The sequence below is a fragment of the Pinus tabuliformis genome, chromosome 1_1, assembly GCF_031772625.1.
Source record: "Pinus tabuliformis cultivar Carrire ecotype Pingquan chromosome 1_1, CPIR1, whole genome shotgun sequence".
Taxonomy (NCBI): domain Eukaryota; kingdom Viridiplantae; phylum Streptophyta; class Pinopsida; order Pinales; family Pinaceae; genus Pinus; species Pinus tabuliformis.
In genome coordinates this window covers 695,007,701-695,033,512 of record NC_142297.1, presented here as the reverse complement: position 1 = coordinate 695,033,512, position 25,812 = coordinate 695,007,701, and the positions used below count along the sequence as shown (strand labels likewise).

General features: G+C 30.4%; 2 non-coding genes and 1 pseudogene across 2 annotated transcripts; all 3 read right to left on the bottom strand.

The window, feature by feature from the left end:
• Positions 1-3,923: 3,923 nt before the first annotated feature.
• LOC149215349 (uncharacterized) lies at positions 3,924-4,609 on the bottom strand (annotated as a pseudogene).
• A 1,022-nt stretch (positions 4,610-5,631) lies between these two features.
• Positions 5,632-5,704, bottom strand: TRNAF-GAA (transfer RNA phenylalanine (anticodon GAA)). Its single transcript has one exon. It is a non-coding gene; the product is annotated as a tRNA-Phe (tRNA).
• Positions 5,705-18,835: 13,131 nt separating this feature from the next.
• TRNAF-GAA (transfer RNA phenylalanine (anticodon GAA)) lies at positions 18,836-18,908 on the bottom strand. Its single transcript has one exon. It is a non-coding gene; the product is annotated as a tRNA-Phe (tRNA).
• Between the last annotated feature and the right edge of the window lie 6,904 nt (positions 18,909-25,812).

Here is a 25,812-nt window from a genome sequence, read left to right as displayed (position 1 = left end):
AAATCGTTATCATAGTTAAAATATTTTTGTGTGAGATAAAATTTATCCAAGTAAAAATTAATTAGTATGCCAGATATATAAATTAAGTAAATTAATATCCTAGTTAAAATGTTTGTGTGAGATAAATTTTATCTATTAAAAACTTATATATATATATATATATATATATATATATATATATATATTACTTTTGTTAGAATTTTGAAACTCAAAACTCTTTTAGACTAAAAATAGATTTGATTGAGAGTTAAGATAGATCTAAGCTGGTTTATAAATAAACATTTAGCATGATATGTCACATACCCCAGTAACCTAGCATGTAAAAGTAGGGAGTTAGAATTTTTTTTTATGCTATTACCACAAGTAATTAATCAATTCACAACTCCACAAATCATCATTAACCATTGCATAACCTTTACCCATCATCGTAATAACATAAACTGTCTCACGAATCCATGCATCCATTTCTTGATATCCTTAACCATGTTAGATATTCATGTACTAAGACATTATGGTTGTCACATCAAATAAAGAACGTTTCTTGATATCCTTAACCATGTTAGATATTCATGTACTAAGACATTATGGTTGTCACATCAAATAAAGAACCATTATCATTAAGGACCCATCATTATCAATGGACACATAAGGCAATCACATCAATCACACCATAAAACACGGATATAGCCTGGAAACCCCGTAGGGTGAAAACCAGCAAACGTTTAATCTTATTATTAAACGCTCGTGAGGGTTTTCACCCCTCACTCAATGGCTTATAAGGGATTCCATCCCTTAACCATTGTTATTAAAATCATTACAATGAATTATCATTAAGCTATCACATAACTAGCTATAAGCTAATACAGTTTTCATGTAATCTTTTATTTACATACCCCCACATACAATAATCCTTGTGGCATAATTGTTCTAGCAATGGACAATACTGCAGCTTGACTTCATCTGCATGGATGAATAATCCTTTTTCCTGCCATAATGTTAAACATCACTTTCCTTGGCACCATCTGCCATCGTTTCCTGTCAATGCAGTCATCAACAATCTTGGCAACAAGATTAGTTACAATATTATTCAAACAATAATCAACCTTTAAAGAGATCTTTTAATATCTACTCATGTGCATGAGCAAGCATGTCATAATAACAATCTTGATCTATATGTAGAGATATATTTTCTTTACTAAGAAAATAGCTTGAGTTCTCCTTATACACATTCACATAACAGATCATGGTGCATGTATAATATTGAAATATGCAAAGTAAAAGGCTTCGGCGTACCTAGTTATTAGTAGTCAATAAAGACAACCAAATAAATTGAGCTTTACCAAGAACCTAACCGTGGAATTTAAATATGTGTTTCCGCCTCTATAGATCAACCTTATAACTAAGATCCCATCTTCGATCACAACCATTTATTCCTCGATGCAAGATCTCTTTATCTATCAAAGAAAGAATGATAACCGCTACAGCCGCGCACTAGGCTCTCTTAAAAGCAGTAAACAATATCTTCTGCAACTGATCTCTTCTGGATATCTTCTGCAACTGATCTCTTCTGGAGCTGATGCCCTCAGAAGAGAATACATACGTCTGTCTCTAGGCTGTGCATAGGAGAGGTGGCTGTGTCCTGAAGTAATAGATCATCATGCTCATCTTTTTTCAGCGTTCTCATTTCATTCTTCCTTGGAGCCACATCCGCCAACGAGCAAGTTGCAATGCATTCCAAATCCTGATATTTATTGACATGAACATCAGGTTTTCTTATAGCAACTAACGAATATGAACCAGTCGTTCGCCGCCTTTGCCAACAAGGTTTTAGTAATTAACATAAACACATACCATGCTAATGAATTCCAATTAATTAGAGGGTAACATCATTAAATCTATTAAGACATAAGAATATACTATTCATCATGCATTCTCATGGTGAATAAAATTAAGAACTCTTCTCATAAACAACCGGAACTATAGCACAGAGAGAGTAAGAATTTTTATACACGCATTCCATGCTTGTGACATCAGTCAACCTTCACTTGTTTACGAATTGTAATAATCTTAAATCCAATTCAATTAATGCACATATGTTATATTGGTTAGTCATACAACACTAACCAACCTCAACTACCAGTCATTTTCATGCATTCATGACAAGACTTAGTAAAAAAATTAGCTATTACAGTCAAATCTCATTACTTGACTCATGGTTTATTTCCAAGTCTAAAGGGGTTCTTACAATGTCTTTTTAAAACACTATACCATCAAACCAAGGACAACCCCATATTTTACATTCATGCATTGGCTCATTAAGTTTTGTTCATTGTAACTTCAATCTTTTTCACTGAATGCATCTTTGTTATTGCCATATTTGCAAATCACAAGTGGGTAGTTGATTGTCACTTCCCTCAATGAGTGTTCAATATTGTTCTTAAGTGTAATGAGTGTTCAATATTGTTCGTAAGTGCGACAAAAGTTTCATTGTCTTTTATCCTCATCAGGAATCCAATGTTATGAATGTAGTTATGCAACAACTTTATTACCTACTACTCAAAGCAGTTATAAATATGAATCACACATATCATGCCAAAAGTAGTGTACTACATAAATCATTATGCGAATGGTTGACTCATACCTGAGTTAATGCCCACTAACGGCGTACCTCAATTTCTTTTCCGCTTACCAATTCCCAAAGGCGCCAGCACTGCAACCTGGCTCTGATACCACTTGTCACATACCCCAGTAACCTCGCATGTAAAAGTAGGGAGTTAGATTTTTTTTTTATGCAATTACCACAAGTAATAAATCAATTCACAACTCCACAAATCATCATTAACCATTGCATAACCTTTACCCATCATCGTAATAACATAAACTGTCTCATGAATCCATGCATCCATTTCTTGATATCCTTAACCATGTTAGATACTCATGTACTAAGACATTATGGTTGTCACATCAAATAAAGAATCAATGGACACATAAGGCAATCACATCAATCACACCATAAAACACGGATATACCCTAGAAACCCCGTAGGGTGAAAACCAACAAACATTTAATCTTATTATTAAACGCTCGTGAGGGTTTTCACCCCTCACTCAATGGCTTATAAGGGATTCCATCCCTTAACCATTGTTATTAAAATCATTACAATGAATTATCATTAAGCTATCACATAACTAGCTATAAGCTAATACAGTTTTCATGTAATCTTTTATTTACATACCGCCACATACAATAATCCTTGTGGCATAATTGTTCTAGCAATGGACAATACTGCAGCTTGACTTCATCTGCATGGACGAATAATCCTTTTCCTGCCATAATGTTAAACATCACTTTCCTTGGCACCATCTGCCATCGTTTCCTGTCAATGCAGTCATCAACAATCTTGGCAACAAGATTAGTTACAACATTATTCAAACAATAATCAACCTCTAAAGAGATCTTTTAATATCTACTCATGTGCATGAGCAAGCATGTCATAATAACAATCTTGATCTATATGTAGAGATATATTTTCTTTACTAAGAAAATAGCTTGAGTTCTCCTTATACACATTCACATAACAGATCATGGTGCGTGTATAATATTGAAATATGCAAAGTAAAAGGCTTCGGCGTACCTAGTTATTAGTAGTCAAAAAAGACAACCAAATAAATTGAGCTTTACCAAGAACCTAACCGTGAAATTTAAATATGTGTTTCCGCCTCTATAGATCAACCTTATAACTAAGATCCCATCTTCGATCACAACCATTTATTCCTCGATGCAAGATCTCTTTATCTATCACAGAAAGAATGATAACCGCTACAGCCGCGTACTAGGCTCTCTTAAAAGCAGTAAACAATATCTTCTGCAACTGACCTCTTCTGGATATCTTCTGCAACTGATCTCTTCTGGAGCTGATGCCCTCAGAAGAGAATACATACGTCCGTCTCTAGGCTGTGCATAGGAGAGGTGGCTGTGTCCTGAAGTAATAGATCATCATGCTCATCTTTTTTCAGCGTTCTCATTTCATTCTTCCTTGGAGCCACATCCGCCAACGAGCAAGTTGCAATGCATTCCAAATCCTGATATTTATTGACATGAACATCAGGTTTTCTTATAGCAACTAACGAATATGAACCAGTCGTTCGCCGCCTTTTCTCATACTCAATATCTTGCACAGGAAGAGGAAGCTTCTGGGGACCAGACGAAGCATCGGAAACCAGCGAAGTCTCCTCCTCCCTTCCTGTAATGCTTGATGCACGACAGTCATAAATTCGATATCTCTTTGCATCCTCCGTAAACATCGAACTTTTCTTCTGCTTCTCCTCAATATCGTCATCGCTGGTTCTATACTTACTGCTCCAACTATCTACATACTGATCCAAATACATTGTCCATCCGGACTCGGACATCTCAGTTTCCATGGCCTCTGCGTCTTCACTTTGCAAATATTGGCACTGAGCAGCAGAAGCAGGTCTCAGTTTTTCAATTGTAGGAGAGATTAACGGTCCCTGCAATTTGCTGTCGATGTTATTACTCGACATACAGGCAAGGATTGGTTCTCGATACTTCCCAACTCAGAACCTAACATAATGTTGGAGTTCATATGAACAAGTCATGTGCCCCAAATTGTAGCAGAGCACCTAACACGAGATTGGAATTCATATGAACAGGTCATGTGCCGAACATGTCGCCCCCTCGACCAAGAAAAGAGACTTCATTAATCAGGAAAGGTATCGGTTTCTCCATCCAAGAATCAGTTCCGAGTTCAAGAACCGTTCCGAATCCAAGAATCAGTTCCCATTCCAAGCCGCCATTCGCGCCCTGCTCTGCCATTCTTAATTGATAGCTTTATGGATAATAAAAATTAGTTTTTGTAACTAATTCGTGATCCTTTTTTTTAAAAAGAATTATTATTTCATAACTGAATAATTTATGCTAATTTATTACCATTGGGATGTTACATGATACTTGAATTTTTTTTTTTTAATCACAAATTATTACTGGCAAATTTAATTGATATAAAATTGAATATATAAAGTTTAGCTCAAAAAGTAAGGCACATGTTTTTGTTCCCTGGTTTGACAAGTTCAAATCTCCCGAGACATGTTCTACTTGGTGCATTGAAGAAATTGAATATATAAAGAAATAAATGTTATATGAAAAATAATTAATAAACACTTGGGTCTAAAAATAAGTAAAATATAAAAATATTCCTTTTTCCTAGATCAAATTGTCTATATACTTTAGAGATATAACTTTTGATTTGAAAAACCTAATGATATCCAAACCATCACTTCACTGCTTTTATCATCCAAAACTGTAGACCTAGTAATTACTTATCTACTTCTATCATCCAAAACTGTCGATAGCGGTCAAGCTTCTTAAAAACCCGAAATTCTTATCTACCTTTCAAGGTCCAGTGATTACTTAATACCCAGTGATAAGTAGTGATTACTATCTACTTTAAAGACCCGAAACTCTTATCTACCTTTCAAGGTCCAGTGATTACTAACCTGCATTTATCATCCCAGTGATTTATCTACCTTTCAAGGTCCAGTGATACTTATCTGCTTTTATCATCCAAAACTGTAGATCCCAGTGATTACTCTAGACACATTTCAAGCTGGATGCGGTGAGCGTGGATCGAACACGCGACCTTCAGATCTTCAGTCTGACGCTCTCCTAACTGAGCTATCCCCGCTGAATGAAAATAACTGACAGTGAGAAATTCTACTGTCATCCATCTCATATAAATTGAAGAACATTTTGTGACCTTGTGTATGATATCGTAATAGGATGTGTACTCACATTCCTCATTCCTCTGTTTCTGTTATATATGATATAAATTTTGCCGATAAAACATGAGAGTGCATAATTCAACCAAGTTAGTACCCACACTTAACTACCTGTTATTGTGGGTTGACTGCTGCAACCAGGAGTACGCACACAAACTTCTTACAAAAAGGGGCGTTATTTAGGGCATTAAATCCTATGCAAGACGAAACACAAAAACATAAATGGAGATGAGAGGTATTGAAGTCTACCGCTCAACCGTTTGAGTTACATACTCAACTATCTCTGTGCTGTTTACAGGAGAAAATATGAGATTATGCAAGCATATCCACCTATTTTTCGCAGAAAGCAATCTCGTTAGGACAAGAAGTTTAAAATCTAAGACAATTTGCAATGCGATTGAGTTGCACCCGAAATAGTTGTGTAATCCATTATTTTGATCACAAGGATCCTATTTATATTCTCCCAACCATTTCCCACAGAGTTTCAATGCATATACACCTTTTTGCAGTTTATGAACAAACTTAGCTGAGCTAGAGGACTAACAAGAATATATATCATATTCCAAGGATTGGTGAGTCGCTACAGTTACATGACGCCATTATATTCCCCAAGATAACTCCAACACAAAATTAACGAAATTATGTTTTGAAATAAATTATGTTTGAAATTAATTATTCAACCAGAAATGTAGTATTTTATGGGAAAATTTCCTTGTTATTAATTGTTGGGCATTTCTGAAAATAGAATGGTTGAAAGTGTTGAAGATGGGGTAACTGACCTCAAGGTAGTGAGTGTCCTTTCTATACTCACTGGAGAATGCAAAGAATACCCAACACTGCAAGTCAGAAAAGAGAAACATGTGTACTCTTCTAAGAAATTGACACTGAAAGAGGAGTTATGTCGAGTGATGGAATTCAAGGTTTCTCATCAATGGGAAGCCAATTTACCACTTACCATGTACGTCCACTTTCAGCGAGTACACAAATTGGTCACTTTAGCAGAGCAACATGTTCTTGGTCAATCTCTATGTCTCAACCATGAAAATACACTCAGTTTCACTCAATTTATTGCCTGGTCACATCCCCTTTAAGAGTCGAGAAAGATTACATAAATATTTGAAATAAGTACATAAATATTTTGTAATTTTATAATGTAAACATTTGAATTTGTAATTTCCAAGGTGCTTACATCACTGCGCCGCCACCACCATGGCTTCAGACCTCCAGGCGCAACGTCAACACCTGTGGCAAGACGCAACTTCTCTACCCATATCACACATCATGTGGAAAGCAGGTGGTCACACCAACCCTGATAAATGTGACTTCGACGAAAACCCACGCAATCTACGTTCAGTTTGATTGTTTCTCATCCATTATTTCCTTGAAGTTGCCACTTCCATCGCCACTGCTGCAACCCTACAAGACCAGTCTCTTTCTGTTTTGTTTAACTCCGCAACTTAAGTGCAATACAAAACTCCTGTATTGGACTGTATTTTATCATAATGTAAGTTAAATAATGTTGCGGAACATATCTGTTTTAAAGTATTTGGTTTCTTGTATTCTTTTATTTGTTCAGTGGTTATGTATTCTAGATTTTCAGTCCAGCTTGGGGGATATATTGTACTATGGTATTTTCATGGTGATCTAGCCATATCTAGAAGCAACTGAGAATCTAGTAGGTTAGGAAATTAGCTGTATTTATTACCGACAGACTCTACGACTTCTCAGCCTCAGGTTAAGCCTCAGGTTTTCTGTAGTTGTGACTGTATCCATTTTTTCTTGCATGCATTCATTTTTTTTAGAGTATGAAGTAAACTATTCGATCTAAACTGGAATTTTGTTTTTCTCTAAAAATATCTTATATTCCTTGTGCAGCAGCACAACTTGAAATTAATGAATTTTGTTTTTCTCTAAAAATATCTCATATTCCTTGTGCAGTAGCACAACTTGAAATTAATGAATTTTGTTTTTCTCTAAAAATATCTTATATTGTTTGTGCAGTAGCACAACTTGAAATTAATGTTGGGATGGAAGTAGTAAAGTATTTGATTCACATTTTTTAATTGGTCGGTCCATAAATTGATTTATATGGTAAACAAGTCTGCAAATAACATGTATAGTATATATAGTTCCATCTCATATATATAGTTCCATCTCATATATATACAATTCTCTAGTATTATGTATAGTATATATATTATATATAGTTCCATCTCATATATCTATAAAGAATATATCTATAATTCTTTAGTATTTTGGAAATTGTTGTTATATATTTATATATATAATATTTATGGAAATAGTTGTTTTAAAATATAATTTTGTTTCAATAAAGTTTATGGAATTTTTTTGAATGATACAATATTTTTTCTTAAAAAAACAATATTTTTTCTATTTGTTATAACAAAATATACTAGAGACCATTAAAGCTAAAGAAATACAGCTCATTTGTTTATGCATTTATAACTTATACACCAAAAAAAATATGGGATGAGATACTTAATTTAATGCATAAGGTGTCTACACTTTTTGACAGAAAAGATTATTATTATTGATGTCCATGGAAGGTCATGAGTTATATATATACCACATCTTAAATGGAAGAGTAGATCTACATATGAATAATTAACCATATTTTAAATGTATATTATAACTTAAAAAATAAATTTTTAAAATATAATATATAAATTTAAATTTAAATATGAAAATCAAAATTGGAATAAATAAAGTTTAGTGTTTTTATTTGAAATTTGATTGGTCATAAAATAGAATAACAATTACTTTTTTTTCCTACATTTATGTTACTAAAATATATGTAAGTGATGCGTAAAGATATGAAACATTATTAAAATGTTCTAAATACACTTTAAAAATATTTTGTTTAAGAATTCAAACATAACAATGTGCTTTTCACGCGTGCCATTGCAATAATGTAGATGAAACTTAATAAATGCTTAAGGTAATTTTCTGATCTCTCTTCTTGAAAGTTTGAAAAAGTACTTTTAGCTTTTTACAATAGATTTTTGAAAACATGTACTTTTAACAATTACAAGTAGTATTGCAATAATATAGATGAAACTTAATAATGTTTGAGAATTTTTTTCTATTTCTCTAGTTAAAAGTTTAAATAAACATGTTTAGCTTCACAAAAAAGTAAATAGTGATAATATAAAAAAAAAAACAAGCAGCAGCAAACAATGACATCGCCACATGACTCTGGTTTATAAAAGAATTATAATAATAGAGTTTATCGAATGAAAATTAATTATCACAAGAAAATTTAATTAAGATGTGGGCTATAAACAATATCATGTTTTACAAAAATGCCCGTACTTTGGAGTAAGGGAAAACAACAGACTTTATTATAGAAACAAGAATAAGTGCAAAAATTAAATAATAAAATAAAAAGCAAAAATTCAGGAAAATCGTTATTGAAATCAGGGGTTTGGAAGTCCGGGAGTTTGGGTTAAAACTGAGTGAAGTTTGATAAAAATGCCTAAAATACGCACGAAGTTTCAAAATATCATAAAAACAAAATAAATGTTTATTGAATACGTAATTCCGGAAAGTCTAGATGTCCAGGACTTCGGGATCAAATCAGTGTGGAGACTTCAGAGATGCTTGGACTCTCGAAGATAAATTGATAAAGCGAAAATCTTAAAAAACAATTAAAATAAAGGTAATTGAAATGCGCGGTACGAGGGCATCCAAGGGCCCGAGAGTCCACGGCATGTGACTAATAAAAAGTTTTTAATCATCTAGATATCTCCGTCCAGATGCTTCAAAAGATAAAAATTGTATTCAGATGTTCGCATTCTTGAAGAATTTTTTATTTTTTTGAGTTTCTCCCAATGTTTTGAATTTTTTTTTAAGAGATTCAAAGTAAATGGAAGAAAATTTATTTACAATGAAAGCAGTTTTATATATATATATATATATATATATATATATTTTCAAGGGTTTTTATTTATTTTCAATAAAATGGGGTTGTTGTAGATTTCACAATGCAATGTGAGTATTATAGTGAGTAGAATTGACAATATAATTAACATTGATGTTAGTATTTGAATGAGAAGAATTGAGACCAATTTCAATAGTCATGTTAGTATGAGAGTGAGTGAGAAGGTATTTCTTGCTTACCATAAAAATGTTAAATGTCATTATTAGTATTATAGTGACAAGGAAAAACATCCATGCCAATGGTCAATGACATTATTGTGACTTCTTACCTAGTTTACTAGTATTAGAGTGAGAAAGAAGATAAGAATGGTGTCAATACCAACATCGATGGTAAAGCTAAAGTTGGAAAGAAAGCACAACAATCCCATCAATGATGTTAATACTACACTGAGTATCCACATTAAAAAAAAATGTTTCTACTATAGTCATAAGGTTAGTCTCAAATAATATCGATGATATTAAAACAAGGGTGATTTGGAAGACATGACACTGAAATTATGATCTCAAAAGGCATGATATAAAATCAAAGATGTTTGTACTAGAGTATGGTGAAGGATATGATACCAAAACTATCTACAATGGTAATAATAGAGAGAATTAAAATGCATGACACCAATATTATAAAGAATGATAGTAATGTGTCAATTGGGTTTAGCTTGAGTGGTTAAAAGGAATGTTGTTATCCTCCTCACTTAGGGCCAATTCTTATATGTGACATGTTAAGCTCATAATGAGTATTTCTTGTAACTACTTAGAGCCTTATTGTGTGAGCAAATATTTCTCATGAAAAGATAATAATAATAGTTTATGAACAAAAATAAAATAAAAATAATAATATTATATGAACAAAAAAACCAATAATAGTACTCTATGTTTTGGAAAGCATATCACAATTGTCCACATTGATAATAACATCTATATGAGTGATAATAGTACCCATATGATAATTGAACTAGAGTGAACAAAACGAGAAGATACCAATTTTCTATTGGTAAATTTAATTCTAAAGCAAAAAGAAATGCATAACACCAATACTATCAAACATGCTAGTACAAGAATGATTAAAATCTATGTCATCAAAGCCATTGTGATCTAATCCATGTCATCAAGAACATTTTGATATGGTGGTCTAATATAGTAGTATGGTGGTCTAATATAGTAGTCTCTTGTAATACTAGTTCTAGAATAAGGGATGATATCACTACCAAAGATGGTGGTAATTCATGATGAGGAGAGTGATATACAAGGATGATGTCTAGTGATAATAGTATAAAGACAAAATGAGAGTAATATTCCAAGTTATAATTATATGTTGTTATTGTATAGATAATAGTTACAATGGAGTGAAGAGAGACATCACATTAACTATAATGATGACACATTACGAATTACTAATGTTTACAATTAAGATTAATATTAAAACCACGAATAATATCTATATCTTTAATAATAATAATAATACTTAAAATAGGAAGAAAATAAAATTATATCAACTTCTATATTTACATTATATTCAATTATGATATTTACAAACTTATTATTTTATCATACTTTTATATATATATAGATAAATACAAAACAAATATACATATAATTAAATCTTATATTAAAAATATAATATATACATCTAATAAAAATAAAAATTTAATATATATTTTTCACAAAAATAAAATAAATATAACAAAATCTCACTTTAAAATTTAAAAAATATAATAATAAATAAATAATTTTTTATATAAAATAAATAACAACGAAATATTTGTATATGGACAAAAAGGACGGTCAGAATTATATGAACGCACAAAACTATCAAACTTATAATGTAATTTTTTTATTGGTAGTCTAAAAATTTAGACGTTAGTTTAGAAAATAATGAAAATTTTTGTAAAATTATAATAAAATTTAGCAAAATTTTTTAAAAATTGAAATTATAATTGATAAATTTTAAAATTTCAAATACCCCATTTTTTTTTAATGATAATGATTGCATTTCAACCATAAACAAAAATAATTCAAATACTCCAATATTTTAAATTTTTAAAAATAAATAACACCCATATTTAATAAATAACACCAATATTTTGTATTTTATATGAGTAGCATATTGATCGATGTAAGAATGCATAAACCTAACGATATGCTTGTGCCGACAACCATGTAATGTCACACGACCTCCTCGAATCCATGGCTCAGCACCTCTCAAAAGTGGGGATGGACTCCACCCTTATCGTGAAAAACAAAATTGGATTTAGTCCCAAAAAGAATTTGGCACGATAAGCCATCCATAGTATATTGTGTAAAAGGCTATGCAACTATTAATTATTAGATTAAAACAAAGCACTGCAATTATCGCTCGTGCACCATGCTAATGGAGTTGGTGGAAACCTTCTTAACCACATTAAGCCATCATTTCTGAAGCACATTAAGCCTTCTGGTAAATGAAGAATACTAGATCAATGTGATGTTGGTAATGTACTTATGGGTATAGGTATGGTTGCTATGACCACCTAGACAAATTAATTATTAGATTAAAACAAAGCACTGCAATTATCGCTCGTGCACCATGCTAATGGAGTTGGTGGAAACCTTCTTAACCACATTAAGCCATCATTTCTGAAGCACATTAAGCCTTCTGGTAAATGAAGAATACTAGATCAATGTGATGTTGGTAGTGTACTTATGGGTATAGGTATGGTTGCTATGACCACCTAGACAAATTTGGATAAGAAAGATAAGAATACAATTTATGTATGTTTTTCAAATTCACTAAATATTTAATATCCCAAGAGAGGTTAGGTATAAGGTGTTAAATATTTAATATCCAAGAGATGTTATGTATAAGGTGTTATGGAATAGGAGAGATGTTATGTATAAGGTGTTATGGAATACGAAAGGCATTTTAGGTTAATATAAGTTTTTGTTAAATAAATTTTTGCTTTGAAAAAGTTATCATTTTTGAAGGATAAATGTTGATGATTGTGTAACAAAGTATTTAAGGAATTAATTTATGATAAGTTAGTTAGTTAGTTTTTGTTGATATTAAAATTTTTGAAGAAGATAAGTGCATTATTTTACATACCAGATTCATAGGATAGATGTGGTTTCATTTCTATTATTGATAGTAATGTGGTGGAAAATGATGGATTGCTAAAGTGAGGTAAAAAATGCTTCATTTGTGAGGAATCACCCTATATACATAAATAAATATAACTCTTCGGTAGAAAGAATATCTAAGACATTTCTAACAAGAAACATTGGAAATGCTATAAAATTAGGCATTATAAAAAATATTATAGAACCTCCTTCAAAGGAGGGGATGTGTACTTTGCATTTACAAGTACACATTCAGATCAATGATGATGGGTTGATTCACTCATGTGCATCTTTTAATATGACTTCTCATCTAGGAATGATTTTGTGAATATGAAAAGCATAATGGACGCAATGTGTTCTTAATATATGAATTGACAACCAAGTTCATATGACATGGAAGGGTCCAGTTGTTTCTTAAGGTTGGACATGTTAAAATGATTCCTAGTGTTTTACATCTTTGGCTAACAAAATTATCTTTGTGAGTGAGATTTTTGATGTGGGTTTGTAGGCTATATTTGAATAGGATATTGGAAAGATGGTTTGAGGAGTAATGGTGTTGTTGAAGGTTTTGAGCTTGGATTGGAACTCTACAGAAGCTATTGAGAATTATTATCACCAATGGGTGTGAATTACCCTTGCTCTTGAGAATGAAACTAAGAATGAAACTAATAGCACTGCCACTCTTCCTATGGAGAAGACATTGCTTTAGCATTAGAGAACGAGACATATTTGAAAGAAGAGGTTTCATATTTTGCATAATAAAGGTATACTTAAAGGTATCTATTATTGTTTTTTAGGTTTCATTATCTATGAAAAATATGTATATGGTAAACAAAATAATGCAAGATTTCCATTTAGTGTTACGAGGGAGAAAATGATCTTGAAGCTAATATGTAGTGATGTGTTTGGACTTACACATATTTCATCTCTGGGAGGATATACTATGTCTCATTTGTAGATGATTTTCTAATAAAAATGGTTGTGTTTCCTTATAATAAATCTAATGTTTATGAAAAATACAAAGAGTTGAGCGCCAATAATGGAGGGAATTTTGTGGATTTTTTTTTTGAGTTGTTTGGCAAACATTATGGAATAGCATGATAAGATACAACTCCATACACACATCAATAGAGTTGGTTTAAGGGACGAATAAGATGTTCATGGAGAAAGAAAGAAATACACTTGGTGGTGCAAGCATAGAATATAATTTTTGAGCCCTGATAGTAGATACTCTATTTTATCTGGATCACCTACATCAACATTACTTGATAAGATTCCATATTGCAGTAGATACTCTATTTTATTTGGATCACCTACATCAACATTACTCGATAAGATTCTAGATTGCTAAGAAACCCTCTCTTATACAACTTAGTTTTTCTTGTGATGCTTATGCTCATGTTCAAAAGGAGAAAAGGAGAAAGTTTGATATTAAAGCAAAGGAATGTATCTTTATTAGTTATAAAGATGGAGTAAAAGGCTACAAACTTTGGAATATAGTAATAAGGAAGATTGTTTATAGTCATGATGTGATCTTTGGAGAAGTTAACAATAATCCCAAGCATGATGTTTATAGTCATTACTTATTATAATGAATTTGATTGATATGGTTCTTTCCATGGCTTTAAGGATGTTCACTATGATAAGATTGTTTTTACACTCAATACTCATATTCACTATGAGAAGATTGTTTTTAAACTATGGTTTTTACACTCTATGCTCATGTTTGAAGGGAGAAAAGGAGAAAGTTGGATTAAAGCAAAGAAATATGTCTTCATTAGTTATAAAGATAAAGTAAAAGGATACAAACTTTGAAATCTAGTAATAAGGAAGATTGCTTATAGTTATAATGTTATCTTTGGAGAAGTTAACAATAATCTCAAGCATGAATATAGGATAATGGAGAATTGATTCAATAAATTAAGATGACTTAGATGAATTATATGAAGAAGAGTAACTGAAATATCTAAAAGAAATTATTTTGGGTAAAAAAGTAAGAAAAAGATTATAATCCAGTTAAAATTTGCCCTGCATTTGTTTTAGTTTTATCTACTATAAAAATATAATTCTAATATTGTTAAATAACAAAAATGTAAGAAAAACTACACTATACATATATTTAATTTCTAGATTTATTACAAGTTAAAGAAATCATATTAACAAAGGAAAAAAAATCTTTTTTTTCAAATTAAATTTAAAAATATATAAAAATATTAAATTAAAGAAAAATAATTTTCAAACTAATATTGGAATTCCTTTCTAGAAACTAAATATTACACATAAATAATAATATTGGAATTCCTTTCTAGAAACTAAATATTACACATAAATAATAAATAAATAATGAATAAATCAAATTAACATTTGAGGCCAATAATCTTCTACCGGGATACAATCAATCCCTAAATGATGCTCATCTTCAAGAGTTTCATCATTTTTTTTAATTAAAAATATATTATGACACAATGCTTTACAAGGGACCTTCAAAAAGTTGGAAACATACGCTTTATGTTTAAATTAAATTACTATCCATATTTAAAAATATAAAAGAAAAGAAAGAATATACAATATTTTGTAATATTATTAAATATTTATTATAAAATAATGGATATTTTTTTAAACATTAAAAAAATAAATAGTCAAACATATAAATTAAATCTAAGTGTGGCACATTGTATAGAAATGTTATTATATAATGTTATATTAAAAATATATAAAATATATATGTTGATTAATTAATAAAAAATAAAAATAAAAAAAATATTGAATATGTAAGTTTAATTAAAAACTTTAACAATTATATATATATTTTGTTGATCGTAAAAAGAATTTAAGTATAGAATAATTTAAGAAAACAAAAAGAGTAATAAAACAAGATTATTTTTTTATAAATTCAGTTTTATTTCATATTGGGATCACAAATTCACTGGACTAATAAAATTTACCAAAACCTCATTCTCTATTCCACTTTACACTAATATTATTAGATTAAGTTTTCTTTGTAATGTAAGAAAATTATAAAAGATTATTTGTCAAAACATGAAATTGATTAGACAAAGGTAAAATGTCGCATGAAATTTGAATAGTTAGAAAACTAAAATGCTATAGGCAAAAACTACATAAATTAATATCATAGTTAAAGTATATTTGTGTGAAGTAAATTTTATCAAAGTAAAAAATGTTGCATGAAATTGGATAGTTACAAAACTAAAGTGTTGTTTGCAAAAATTACATAAATTAATTTCATAGTTAAAACATTTTTGCCTGAGTAAATTTTATCAAATTAAAAAAATGATAAGTATTTCATATATATAAATTAAGTGATATAATATCTAAAAATATATTTTTGTGATTTAAATATTCTTAAAGTAAAAAATAATTAGTATTTATGATATATAAATTATGTAAATTCTGAGATGCAAAACTCTTTTACACTGAAAACTGAAAATATATTTGATCGGAAGTTAAGATAGATATAGTTTGCTTTATAAACAAACATGTAGCATAATATTTAATTTTATCTTATCACAAATTATTAGTGACAAATTTTAGTGATATGAAATTGAATATATAAAGTTTAGCTCAAGAAGTGGGGCACATGTTTTTGTTCCTTGCCTTCGTAGGTTCAAATCTCCGGAGACATGTTTTACTTGGTGCACTGAAAAAATTGTATATATAAAAAGATAAATATTGTATGAAAAATAAATAATAAATAATTTTGTCCAAAAATAATATATATATATATTTTTTGAGTCAAATTATCTATTAACTTTAAAGATGAAATAACTTTTAGTTTAAGAAACCCAGCAAAAAACATCTGAACTGTCAAATTTCTTCTTCTTATCACAACTAACCTATATGATTATTTATTTAATTTTATCATTCAAAATTGTAGATAGTTGTCCAACTTCGTAGACCCAGTGATTACTTATCTACTTTTATCATCCAAAACTGTTAGTGATTACTTATTTAATTTTATCATCCAAAACTGTAGATAACGGTCCAACTTCGTAGATCCAGTGATTACTTATCACTCATTTAATTTTATCATCCAAAACTTTAGATAGCTCTGTCAAATTTCGTAAACCCAATGATTACTTATCACTTAATTAATTTTATCATCCAAAACTTTAGATAGCTCTGTCACACTTCGTAGACCCAGTGATTATTTATCACTTATTTAATTTTATCATCTAGATAGTTGTCAAACTTCATAGACCTAGTGATTACTTATCACTTATTTAATTTTATGATGTTATCATCTAAAACTGTAGATAGCTGTCAAACTTTGTAGACCCAGTTATTACTTATCACTTATTAAATTTTATTATTCAAAATTGTTGATAGCCGCGTAATCTAACGAGGCCGAGGACTTGCCCGGAAAGTTATGGAAATTCTGGTTATATTTAGAGAAAATTTGGCAAGGATTTTTGTAAATCCAAGTTGTAGTTGTTAAACTTCAAAATTTTAGGGGTCTTAGACGTTTTTGATGGTGCTGAATCCATTTTCAACATCAAAAACACAATTCAAACATTGCCTCTAGAAATTTTTGGAAATTCCCGTTATATTTAGAGAAAATCTGGCGAGGATTTTTGTAAATCTAAGTTATAGTTGTTAAACTTCAAAATTTTAGGTGTCCTAAATGCTTTTTGATGGTGCTGAATCTATTTTCACCATTAAAAGCACGATTCAAACACTGCCTCTACAAGATTTTCTGAAAATCTGGCAAGGATTTTCGTAAATCCAAGTTACTTCAAAATTTTAAGTGTCCTAAACGTTTTTGATGGTGCTGAATCCATTTTTGCCATCAAAAACACGATTCAAACAATGCCACTACAAATTTTTTTGAAATTTTGTATTGGATTCCTGCCACTTTGCAGATAATTCCTCTGCCTCAGCGACAGCGATCAAGTTTCAAGACCCAGTAATCACTTATCTATTATACTTTATCTACTTTTATTATCGAAAAGTGTTGATAGCTGTCACAAGCTTCAGCGATCAAGTTTCTTACTTTCAAAACCCAGTGATCACTTATCTATTAAAACACCTTTCAAGATGCGATAATCACTTTGCAGACAATTCCTCCACCTCAACAGTCATGGACAGCGGTCAAGTTTCTTACTTTCAAGACCCAGTGATCACTTATCTATTAAAACACCTTTCAAGATGCGATAATCACTTTGCATACAATTCCTCTGCGTCAGCAGTCATGGACAGCGGTCAAGTTTCTTACTTTCAAGACCCAGTGCAGACAATTCCTCCGCCTCAGCAGTCAAAGACAGCGGTCAAGTTTCTTACTTTGAAGACCCTGTGATCACTTATCTATTAAACTTTATCTACTTTTATCATCTAAAAGTGTTGATAAAGTTTCTTACTTTCAAGACCCAGTGCAGACAATTCCTCCGCCTCAGAAGTCCACAACAGCGGTCAAGTTTCTTACTTTCAAGACCCCGTGATCACATATCTATTAAACTTTATCTACTTTTATCATCGAAAAGTGTTGATAGCTGCCGCAAGCTTCAGCGGTCAAGTTTCTTACTTTCAAGACCCAGTGATCACTTATCTATTAAACACCTTTCAAGATGCGATAATCTAGCAGTCAACGACGGCGGTCAAGTTTTCTTACTTTCAAGACCCAGTGATCACTTATCTATTAAACTTTATCTACTTTTATCATCGAAAAGTGTTAATAGCAGCGGTCAAGTTTCTTACTTTCAAGACCCAGTGATCACTTATCTATTAAACACCTTTCAAGATGCGATAGACCCAGTGATCACTTATCTGTTAAACACCTTTCAAGATGCGATAATCTACTTTTATCATCGAAAAGTATCTATTAAACACCTTTCAAGACCCAGTGATCACTTATCTATTAAACACCTTTCCAGATGCGATAATCTACTTTTATCATCGAAAAGTTTTGACAGCTGTCACAAGCTTCTTCGTTTTAAGAAGCGAAGCTCCAAACACCTTTCAAGATGCGATGCGGTGAGCGTGGATCGAACACGCGACCTTCAGATCTTCAGTCTGACGCTCTCCCAACTGAGCTATCCCCGCTGAATGAAAATGTTGGAATGATAAATCCCGCTGTCCTCAGTCTCATATTGTTGTAATCAATAAATTGAACTTTTGTGATATCGTAATAGGATGTGTACTCACATTCCTCTGTTCTTGTTATATATTATATGAATTTTGCGGGTAAACATGAGAGGGCATAATTCAACCAAGTTAGTACCCACACTTAACGTGCCTCCATTGTCTGCTGTGCTAGCGTTACCTGTTACTATGGGTTGACTGCTGCAACCGGGGTCCACACAAACTTCTTAAAAACAGGGCGTTATTTATGCCATTAAATCCCATGCAAGACGAAACAGAAAAACAGAAATGGAGATGAGAGGTATTGAAGGCTACCGCTCAACCGTTTGAGTTACATACCCAACTATCCAAGTGCTGTTTACAGGAGAAAATATAAGATTCTGCAGGCATATCCACCTATTTTTCGCAGAAAGCAATCTCGTTAGGATGACAAAATTATCCAGTGAAAGCATCCGGATGACAAGTCTAAAATCTAAGATAATTTGCAATGCAATTGAGCTGCATCCCAAATAGTTGTGCGTAATCCACTATTTTGATCACAAGGATCCTATTTATATCCTCCCAACCATTTCCCACAGAGTTTCAATGCATATACACATTTTTACACTCTATAAACAAACTTAATACCTCGTGTAAACTCTAAATTACGTTTATGCAAAGCAAATTCTAAATTGCTTTTCTCGCTTTTCTTTTTACTTAGTGAAGTAGAGTTGTCGAAATAATTAATATTCAATTTATTGAGTATGAAAAAAGAAAATAAATAACATTATTAAAACTATTATAAATGGTTGCAGGGAAAAAAGAAACTAAAATATTATAAAGAGGTGATTAATTTAAGAAAATAAAAAGTATTTAGAAAAAATATTATTACATAAAAAATTTAAGGAGAAATCATGAGGTGCTAAAGAATTAGAGGACAAAAGGAAGTTAAGATTCATAATAAGATAACTAGTAGAGAGAAGAAAATAATAAAAATATTATTACATAAAAATCTAAAGACAAATTGGGGGGTGATAAAGTCTAGTTAGAGAGTAAAAGGAAGCTAAAATATTGTAAGGAGGCCATCAACCCAAGTCCTGTAATTTAAAGTAAATTAATTTAACAAATAATGCTTCCTAATATGCCTTCTCCAAAAAGAAAAGACATTTGTCATTTGTCTTAACATATAATTAGTTTAAAAAACAATTTTACCCTCCAACCATTGAAGGGATGTATAAAATTAGATTGAAGGCAAGGAAAGAGAGGATGGAAAAAAACTAGTGAGGAGACGTATGTATAAAATTTAGAAGTTGTCATTTCTTCCTCTGATTCATTATTCAAAAGTACTACAGCTTACATGTTTTTGTGGTGGCATAAATCCTTTAAGGAGTAAAGTGAGCTCACTTATTTTCTGGTGTTTTTCTTAATGTTGTTATTGTTGTTGTTAGAAAGTCCAATATTTCTTTATATCAATGCTATTTGGTATGATTTTTGAAAAAAAAAATGTTCTCAAGTCTTATAAAAAAGAGCGTATGCTACCCACGGCGGTGTAGAATAAACGATGATAGGGTGTATTGTTAAATCATATTGGAGACACGATTGCCGTTACATCAAAACCTGCAGGTGTTAGTAAACAGACACATCGCTAGATTTAAGCACATACCACGAAACACACGAGAGCGTTGGATCAACACCGCCATTAATGGTGAGCACAACAATCTCCCCCCTCAACGCAAGCCAGGTGTGTTTCTAACTCGAGACTTTTGGCTCTAATACCACTTGTTGGAGACAAAATTACCGTTACACCAAAACCAACAGGTGTTAGTAAACAGACACATTGCTAGATTTAAGCACATGCCACGAAACACATGGGAGCATTGGATCAACACCGCCATTAATGGGGAGTGCAACAAAGCACTCCATGATGTAAATGTCACTGGTTCGAAACTTTGTGGGCAAAAATCCAGCCATGTTAAGGGCTGGTGTGGCCCAAGTCAAGTGCGATCCCCTGGTGATTTTGACAACTTAGATGCTCTTGGGTCGTGGTTTCTCAAGTCAAAGGTTAAGCGTGCGATCATCTCAAGACTCACATAACTTAACAGACATAAAAGATCTTATGCTGTCCAACAATATATTTTTCTTTGTTGTTTGACATTTTGGTGTCCACTGTATGAGCCTTGTTACATAGTAGACATTTTAAGGGAATTCTCGACGTGATTTTTGCAAGAATTGGTAAAAACAACAAGTTGTACTTATATTTTATCAATAAAATTAACCTTCTTGAGAGTTGATATCTTTAGCATGCTCTCTCCAATTAATTTTCTATGTATTTTCTGATTTTATAAGGCATATTTATCTGATATTTACAATATAAAGTTATGATTATTTTTTATATATGATTTTAGACACTGTATAGTCTTATCGCTAATGGGGCATGATTTTCAAGAAATGTGCTTGTAAGGTGGCTTATTAGTTTGTTGTCATTTTGTTAGATTTTATTGGATAATACACATTGACATATATTATTATTCTTTAGTTTGCTCTTAAATCTCATTGTACATAAATCTGCCATATACATATATTTTCCTTTCTTTCGTTGTAAAAAGATCTTGTGAATAACCATAGTATAACTTGTGGGCATAAAACCCCACGCCTAGTCCCACTATCTCACTAGCCCAATGAAATATGAGGGTGTTGGCAATGAAGCTTAAAACTCTTCTCATAAGCGATGTTAATATTTATGTGAGTGTGGAGAGACATGAATCCCACTAACAATTTTAGTACTATAGTGAGTATAATCAACAATATAATTAACATTAATGTTAGCACCCAAGTGAGAAGAATTGACACTGATTCCATTAGTCATGTTAGTATAAGAGAAAGTGAGAAGGTATGACATGCTTACCATAAAAAATGTTAATGCAATATCATAGGAAGGAAAAAAATCAATGGTGACAATCAATGGCATAGTTGCACCTTCTTACCTATTTTATTAGTATTAAAGTGAGAAGGAAGGTATGGATGGTATCAATACTACCAATGTTTTTAGTGCTAAAATGGGCGAGAAAAAAAAAAAGGCTATCAATGATGTTAGTACTAGTGACTTGAGTATCTACATTAGCAAAAAAGTTTCTACTATAGCCATAAGGTGTGACTCAAATAATACCAATGATATTAATAGAAGCGTGAATTAGAAAGCATGACACCAATATTGTGATCTTAGAAGACATGATATTAAGGATGTTTGTACTACAATATGGTGAAAGATATGATACCAACACTATTGACACTATTTTTACCAAAGAGAATTAGAATGCACGACACCGATAGAATAATAGTACTATGTGGGGTTAGCTTGAGTGATTGGATGAAATTTTGTTATTCCTCAGGTTTGATTTTTGCATGTGACATGTTAAGCTCATAATCAATATTTCTTATAATGGCTTCAAACCTTGTTGCCTAAACAAACATGTATATTCCTCAAACAATGATAATACTATATGATTTAGAAAGCATAAGCATAACAAAATTTAATTATCAATAATTATTAGGCAGATGATGGAGATTTAAATTCCATGGAATATGCCAGAATTTTTTTAGTTATGCTTTTTTAATTAATTTATCTGAAATTAATAAATTAAAGAAAATATTATATCAACAGGCGTCATATTGTGTGTGGTATTAATAAGGCATGGTATTAACCCATAGTATTATAACAAAATCTATTTACTAGTTAATAATTGAAGGGTAAACCTACAAGATTAAATAATAATAATTTAAAATAAAGTTATAATTTTATTTATTTTTAGTTTGGCCATGTGAGATATATCTTGACTTAATGTCTATAGACTTTTACAAACCTACCATACAATTTACACCATTACATTAATGGTAATAATACTAAAAGAAAAAAAAATACTAAAATTACAATTATATATTATTGTACTATAAATAATAATTATTAAAATAAAAAATAACATCCATACCATTAATTATAATATTGATGCATTAATTTATTAGTGAGATTAATATTAAAATAATAAAAATTACTACTAAAACAATGAATAATACAATATCTATAATGATCACGATACTTAAAATTGAGAAAAGATTAATTAACCCACTTCTATACTTGCACTTTAACTTTGATTGTGAGATCAAATCTATTATCTTGTCATATATATTTATGACTCTTTAAACATAAATGTATATCCAATATATACGTCTCACAAAAATAAAAGAAATATAAATATATAATTAAATTTCATCAAAAATATAATACATACAATTTATATATATATTTTTTTAAAAGAAAGACAATAATGAATATATTTTTGAATTAAAATTTTTGTTATCCATAATAATTGTACCAGTATTTTTGAGCAAAAATCACATAAAAAAAATTTTGATCCACATTTCGAGCCAACTAGTGTAGTTCATCCTTAGGGCAAGATGGGGAACCAGATCTAGGCAATGCAATAAATAGATGCAGAGGGCTAGTTGGCTAGTGTAGTTCATCCTTAGGGCAAGATGGGGAACCAGATCTAGGCAATGCAATAAATAGATGCAGAGGGCTCCCAACTAGCCGTTAGGGTTAATAGATAGTTTGACTAAGGGAAGAAATTAAAAAAAGTTTTGACCAAAAAAAAGTAAGGAAATCTAACTTAAAAAATTGAAATTAAAAAATGTTTTGACCAAAAAAAATAAAGAAATATAATTTAAGAAATTGAAAATTATTTTCAATATTATAAACTAATAAGTTAACAATAAGTTGATTAATAAAAGCTCTTTATAACACCATTAATGAATTATATAAAATATCAATATCAATAATTTGATTCTATTCAAATCCCAAAAAATTACCTAAATTAAATTAACTAATTAAAAATTATTAAAAACTAAAAAGTTATAAGCCATCCACTATTTTATTCTCTAAAGGCCGAGAGCACCATTCTTTAGCATTATAAGCCATTCACTATTTTATTCTCTAAAGACTTAAAGCACCATACCATGAGAAACCACAATAAAATTCGATGGAATAACATTTTTTATAAATATTAAATATATTATTTTTCTAATATTTGAAAAAGTTGAAATATACGAGTATAATATTGAAAATCTATTTTTTTTAAATTAATTTTTATATACTAATTTATTTCTTATTCAAATTTCTAATAAAACATACCTTTCAAAATTCCCTAAGAATAATTTAGATTTAATTTTATATATATATATATATATATATATATCCTCACCCTTACCAAGTCATAAATTTATAATTTGGGGATGTTATCCTTAGTTTCACAAGCCTTAAATCTAGTTTCAAGAGTGTAGTCCAATGACTATGTATGAAGGTTGGCTCGCAAAATTTTGGTTGTATAACAAATCGAGCAGCATTACCATTAATTAATAGTAAACGTATGCAATCCATGGGTGTGAGAATTGTCCGTTAACCCATGAATCTAATCAGATCGTCGAATTTTTCAATCAATTTGGCCGAATTCTCTAATTATGCAGTTGAGATAATCAGATGGGAAGTTACAACACCATTTTCAAATTTAATCTAGCTATTTTACATTTTGAAAAATTTTCAATCATATTTTCATTCACAGAATGGTGACATGGATCTTTCAATCTCTTGAGTTACTTTATTTTTTCATTTGTTATAGCGACGTTTATTTGTCAGGTCATGAGTCTATTAAGCTGTATATGTCTAGATTTATTATGGTAAACTTTTACACCAGAAAATAACACACCAAAACACCTCTCCACCACTTACTTTATAATATATATTAAATGGACAAAATAAAAATATTATTAAATAAACCAAATAAAAATAATAATAATAATTAATTGGGATAATTAAATTAAAAAAATCTAAATAAACAAATAATTAATAACATATAGTTTTAATATAATAATAAACCATTATAATTAATAACATATAGTTTTAATATAATAATAAACCATTATGAAATATAAATTTAAGTCATACATCTATGCATCATATATCAAAGTAATGAAAAATATACTTATATCCTGAATATAAAATCACCACCACAAAAATTAAAAACGTTTTTTTCCTCATTTTATATATCATACTTAAAAAAAAAATTATTTTATAAAATAAATCTAACCTCATAGTAATCTTTGCTCTATGCAATATATTAACTTCAAATTAAATTTATTAATGTATATATTCATATTCGAGTCGGCTGACTAATATAAATCATGTTTAATATATCGTGTAAAAATCATGTTTACTCTAATGTGTAAATTTCACGTAGAATATGAATATTTCATTTATTTTTAACTTTTTAATTTTTATTCATATAATTATTTGATATTTTTAAATAAATTTGATTTTTTAATATTTATTATTCTCTAATTAATTTATAAAATTTATATTTTAAATGAAAATAAAATAAAATAAATATGATATTAAAAATTATAAATGTGAGAGATTGCAAACTATTTTTTTTTGTAAGCTGAGGCGGTACTCTATTTTTCCATTACTAAAAATAAAAGACATTACATATATAGGCAGTTCTCAACCCGCCCTTAAGGGAAACCGGGTATCTTGACCATCTGAATTTTTTAAAAGCCATCCAAAAAAAGTATATTACCAGTGTATCTATCCACGCTAAATATCTGTCTATTCTTACTATAGTCAAACTGTTTTTTCTCTGAGTCATTAACATCTAAGATTCCAAAAAACAAAATAGAAATATATAAAAACCTCCTTGCAGCAGCTCCATCTTCTACTGATTCATTGTAGCTAGCTTTGGCTCTCTCTCTACCTTGACTCCCATTCCGCCCGCTTGAATCATCTGCAGAATCTCATCCATCTTTCTGTCTTGCATAAGTAGAGTGACCTGGATATTCT